The following is a 6004-nucleotide window of genomic DNA, read 5'->3' on the forward strand; positions in this document are numbered from 1 at the left end:
TCGTATAATAAGTTTAACAGGGCGGGATAAATAGAGTGTGGAAACAGGAAGAATGAAGAACTTGTCAGAAAATTTATAGGTTATGCATAGACAAGAATGAAGTCATAGACTATTAATATAATTTTCATGAACTCGGCCATTTAAGAAAATTTTAATATCTACTTTAATTTTAATGCGTACGATAAATATGCCTCGCCTAGTAGTAGTACAGTAGGTGTATATTAATCATTTACCAACAAAAAGGGCATTTATAAAATTATTTTTTATCAAGACATATAAGAATCGTGGCTCCCTTCTTATCAGAACCAAGAAATTCTTTTTTCTGATAAAGAATACATTACCAATAATGATCTTCAATTTAATATCCTAATATATATGTATAAAATTTAACTCTTATTAAACGAAATAAAAAATACTGTGTATTTCATTTTAATGTTAAAGTCAGAGAAATGTCAAAATTCGATAAAGTCGTAAAAACCACATCTTCATATTTCATATTTTATAGTCTAAGAACGGGTTGTATCGGTGAATTTTAATAATTCTTCAAATTTTAAAGTTAATTTTCATGTTCTGTGAAAGATTTTTTCAAAATTCTGTTACTATTTTAGCTCTCTCAAGCTACTAGCCTATAAAAATAAAATAACATGATTTCAATAGGACTTTCACAGATCCTTAAAATGAACCTTCAAATTTGATCAATTGTTCAAATTCTCCGAAACAAACCTTTCTTATAAATGATTTCAAATCAAATCCTTTATTTAGAGGATTTCAAATTTCTAGTAATCTTAATTTCTTTTGGTTGTTATATTGTGGCTCTTGACATGGCCCGACTCAAGTATTTGGTTGACTTGATCGTGCCAGGTTTTCCTCGATATAAAAAAATATAGTGTATAACCAAATAAACCTATATAAATAATACGAAATATAGGAACCTAGTTTTTATCGATACTTTTATAAATTTATGACTTTAGTTGACATTTTATTCTCTTTCTGTCTTTAGCACTTTCGTGATTGTGTCTCAAAATAATCTGTCTTTGAATAAACTCTTAAAAATTACCTTTCCTTTAAGGATATCAGATATTCCTTAAAAATATAGTTGTAAATGGCATTCTATTCTCTAAGTCTATATACTCCATCAGGTAAGTGCAAATTAGAGAAAATTCTTGTTTTCATGGATTCGGGGATTTTTCAGCGCTTTTCAGAAAACGGGCGTCCCGACGTTTCCTGATACTTTTATTATTTTCAAACTGTTTTATTAATGTAAACACTTCAAACCGTTCTTTTTATCAAACTAATGTAATAAATAATGTAATGACGTTTATTATTGTGACTTAGTCAACATTTTCCACTGTCAAGCCTGATGACTTTTGCGGCTGTCGTAGAATCATGATCACACTGGCAAATAATGTAAATTATTCGTTACGATGTAAAAAGCGTTTAAACAATGTGACGCTAACAGATCTTTCATTGCACAAGAGTCACTGTAATGAAGCAGATTGCCGAGCAATTTTTTACTTAAACTTTTTATATCCGCACATCATTAGGTAGGTAGCGAGTGACAGGGCAGTGTAAGCACAGCACATCCATAAATCAACTATCTATAGATTGATAACTCCGCCCTCTTTCCATACGTTTGCTTTCGTCAAGTTTTAACCATAGATCTGGCAAATTTGAATACACCACGCATCGCCGACGTCACAGCACACCATCGACAAAGGATAGAGGCAATTTTAAAAAAAGGCGCAACCATAGACAATTTAATTCTGCTTCGGAACCTACCTAAAACCCAATTCATTAGTGTGGTACACGGTACCTACCTACGGGCCGCGAGGTGCGGGGAGCACTTCGGCGGTAGTCTGTATTGTCATTAAGTATTTTGTAGTCTCACAGTTAACAAGCAATAAACGATCTCTGTAATTATTTAACCAGCCTTATGTATTTTATCAATCCTGAATCCAAGCCCCCTTTTAAGGTGAATCTACAGGATACTAAAGTGGCGACGAGGAAACTTAGTCATTAATAAAACAGTGGCGAAGTTTAAAAGAATTTACGCGGCAAACGTGTTGTTAAAATTCATGAAATTCGGAGAGTATTCACCTAATGGCGGTGCTCTTTTAAATGTGACGGACGGTGAGTCTCGCAACATTCATAGAACAGGATCGTAGAATCTTTGAAAGATAAGATTGAAAAGAATTCAGCGGGGAGCTGAATTTGCGAAACCAGAATCAAAAAAATTTGTTCAAGATAATCACGCGGGAGCGGGGTTATCGTGAAGAGGATAAATATTCAGCGGGGAGCTGTATATATATATATTTCAAACCATAAGAAGCCGGGGGCTGAACAACAGCAGCACAGCGGGAGCTGTATTGGAGCAAGGAGCAGCTGAGAGCGGATCCTTGGGAACTATCGGTCGAGAGCTATTCTTGGAGTACAGCCGAGGTTAAGAAGGAAGATCTGCAACAGGAGGGAGTAGATTACCAGAACCAGAGCTTCAACATCATTGACTTAAGTTAAGTCCGTAGTTTGAGTTTTGTGTTGATAATTTTTTTTTTAATATTGTTGTAATTTTGCTGTAAAATCATGGCTCAAATCAAACCATTAGAGACCTTCAGTCACAAGACAGATTGTTTCGGGGTTTTCAAAGCAAGATTAGAGAATTACTTCATATTATATGATGAGAAAATTTCTGCCGAAAAGAAACGTGCTATATTCTTGAACGCTTTGGAGGAGGAAACTTTTAAATTATTGATTGAGTTGGTTACTCCTAAAAAAATAAATGATGTCACAGTAGAAATTTTGTGTGAATTTTTGGGTAATTATTGTGAAAATGTTACTACGTTGTTTGAAGAAAGATCAAAATTTTATAATGTAATTAATGAATCGGGAGAAAGTGTTAAAGAATTTGCGGCACGGTTAAAAAGTTTATCCATTATTTGTAAATTCGGTACTAGATTTGAAGATATTTTAGAAGATTTATTAATTTGTAAAGTGAGAAACCTTTAAATTAAAGAACGGTTATTCATTGAGGGCGAAAAAAATTCGTTTGAGAAATTAATTTCAATCGCAGCGTGTTTAGAGGCTTCAGAAGCAAATTTTAAAGATGAAAAAGTGTGTTATCAAGTAGCTAGTTCACGTTCAAGATCAAAAAGTCCGAAAAATAATCCATCAGTATCGAAACATCGAAGTGTTTATTTAAATTCGAGGCATAGTAGAAGTTCATCGCGCGATAGTAATAATTTTAAACCGAAATTGAAGCATCTAGATTCGGAACAGAAAAAGTGTTTTAATTGTAATAAATTCGGGCACTTTAAATCAGAGTGCAAGGTTGTGAATAATAAATTTTCGAAGTGTTTTAAATGCGGTCAAAAATGTCACATTGCTAAATTTTGTAGAAATATTTCGTGCATTAAAAAAAAGATTTTTGTCTCAAGTATTAATAAGAGGATTGAACCGTACATAATTAAATTGAAAATAAATGATATTTCATTCGAGGCAATGATAGACTCAGGAGCGGGAATTAGTGCCATACCCGAACGTATCTATAAATTATATTTTAAACATGTTAATTTAATGCCATTTAATTTACACTTAGCGAGTTTCGATAACAAGCCGCTAAAGGCGAGCGGTAAAATAAATTTATTGGTTACATGTAATAATAATCAACAAAATTTTGAATTTGTGGTTATTGAAAATGGTTCGGATTTAATTTTAGGTAGGGATTTTATGGAATTATTTGGGATTAGCATTAGTTTTTTGAATAATTGCACGGTAGTAAATAATTTTGGTGCTAATGAAGGAAGCAATTTAGATGTCGATAAGTTGAAAACACAATTTGGAGACGTATTAACGAATAAATTAGGGAAATTTAATCAATATAGCGTTGAGCTGGAATTAATAGAGGGATTTCAGTCAAAAATGTGCAATGCAAGGCAAATACCTTTAGCTATTAAAGATAAAGTCAAACATGAAATTAATAGACTTGTTTCAGAGGGAATATTACAATCAGTAGAAACGAGTAGATATGCATCTCCCATTGTTCCAATAATTAAGAAAGATGGATCAGTTAGGATCTGTGGAGATTATAAATTAACAGTTAATCCAGGTTTGGTTGTAAATAAATTTCCAGTACCCGTAATTACGGATTTATTGACACAAATCAGTGGAGCGGTAATGTTTTCTTAATTAGATTTGAAAATGGCATATTCACAATTACAGTTAAGTGAAGGTAGTAGAGATATAACTACCATAGCTACACACATAGGTTTATATAGATATACTCGACTGGTGTATGGTTTGAATGCAGCGCCAGGTATATTTATGCGGGTTATGTTTAATTCATTGCAAGGTTTAAACGGAACAATTATATTTTATGATGATATTTTGATTACGGGCAAATCAGTTGCGGAACATAATAAAAATTTAGTAGCAGTTTTGAATAGATTGAAACTTTGTGGTCTCACGGTAAATGAAGAAAAATGTGAATTTTTCAAAACAAGTATTGAATACTTAGGGTACTTTATTTCGAAGGAAGGTTTTAGACCATTAGAAAGTAAAGTTAAAGCTATAATGGAGTCTAGTAGTCCATGTAATATTAACCAGATAAGAAGTTTCTTAGGTTTAGTTAACTATTATAGAAATTTTATTCCGAATATATCTAGTTTGTTAGGACCTCTATATAAATTATTAAAAAAAGATTCGGAGTGGATTTGGTCAAAGGACTGTGAAAATGCAGTTTTAGAACTTAAAAAAGAAATTTCTTCTGATTGCGTGTAAGTACATTTTGATCCACGTATACCAGTAAAATTAGTAACGGATGCATCCTTAGAGGGATTGGGTGCGACAATTTTACATACTTATTCAAATGGTAGTAGTAGACCTATAGCGTTTGCATCAAGGAAATTGACAGACACAGAGAGTAAATATAGCATTTTAGATTTAGAAGCAACAGCGATAGTGTTTGCATTAAAAAAATTCTTTTTATATTTATACGGTAGGAAATTCAAATTAGAATGCGACAATCAAGCTTTAGTACGAATTTTGTCAGAAAAGAAGGGCATTCCTGTGTTGAGTGCTAATAGATTTCAACGTTACATTTTAATTTTGGCGGGGTTTAACTATGAAATTGAATACGTAGCTTCAGAAAAAAATTGTTCAGATTTTTTATCAAGATTACCAATAGAAGAGACAAATAAATCGGAGGATTTATATATCGAGAAGCTGAGTTCTATTAATTTTCAGGATGTTGAAAAAGAGTTGTTATTTTATGTTTGTGATAACTCTCAGGTTCCATTAAATGTTGATAATTTAAAGGAAACCACTAATAAGGATGACGTATTATCATTGGTAAAACAATATTTACGGCAGGGTTGGCCAAGGAAAATTCCAAAAGATAGTGAGTTATGGGCTTTTTGGAAAATTAGAGATGAGTTGTCTTTAGTAGAAGATTGTATTTTTTGGGGACATAAAGCCATCATTCCAAATACTATGAGAGGGGATTTGTTAAATATGTTACATCATTCACATTTAGGTATAGCTAAAACTAAAGGGTTAGCAAGAGGGTATTTCTGGTGGCCAAAAATGGGCAAAGATATAGAAAATTTAGTTAGATCATGTAAAGAGTGTCTGGAAAATCAGGCGAATCCATCAAAAACTCCTTTACAACATTGGCCGATTGAGGAAAAGCCGTGGACAAATATACATATTGATTTTTTTGGTCCGATGGCTAATACAAATTTTTTAATTATAGTAGATGCAAGTACCAAGTGGATAGAATGCATTAATTTAAAACAAGCTAATACGGATAATACTTTAAGGGAATTAAAGAGGATGTTTGCTCAATTTGGTACTGTAGAAACTATAGTATCGGATAACGGGTCTGTTTTCTGTTCAGAAGAATTTAAGCGTTTTTGTAAAGATAGAAATATCCAGCACATCACTTCTCCTGTGAATCATCCGCAGAGTAATGGGTTAGCTGAAAACGGAGTTAAAACGTGTAAATTTTAAA

The sequence above is a fragment of the Hesperophylax consimilis genome, chromosome 17, assembly GCF_061612785.1.
Source record: "Hesperophylax consimilis isolate HC1 chromosome 17, BYU_Hcon_1.0, whole genome shotgun sequence".
NCBI lineage: Eukaryota > Metazoa > Arthropoda > Insecta > Trichoptera > Limnephilidae > Hesperophylax > Hesperophylax consimilis.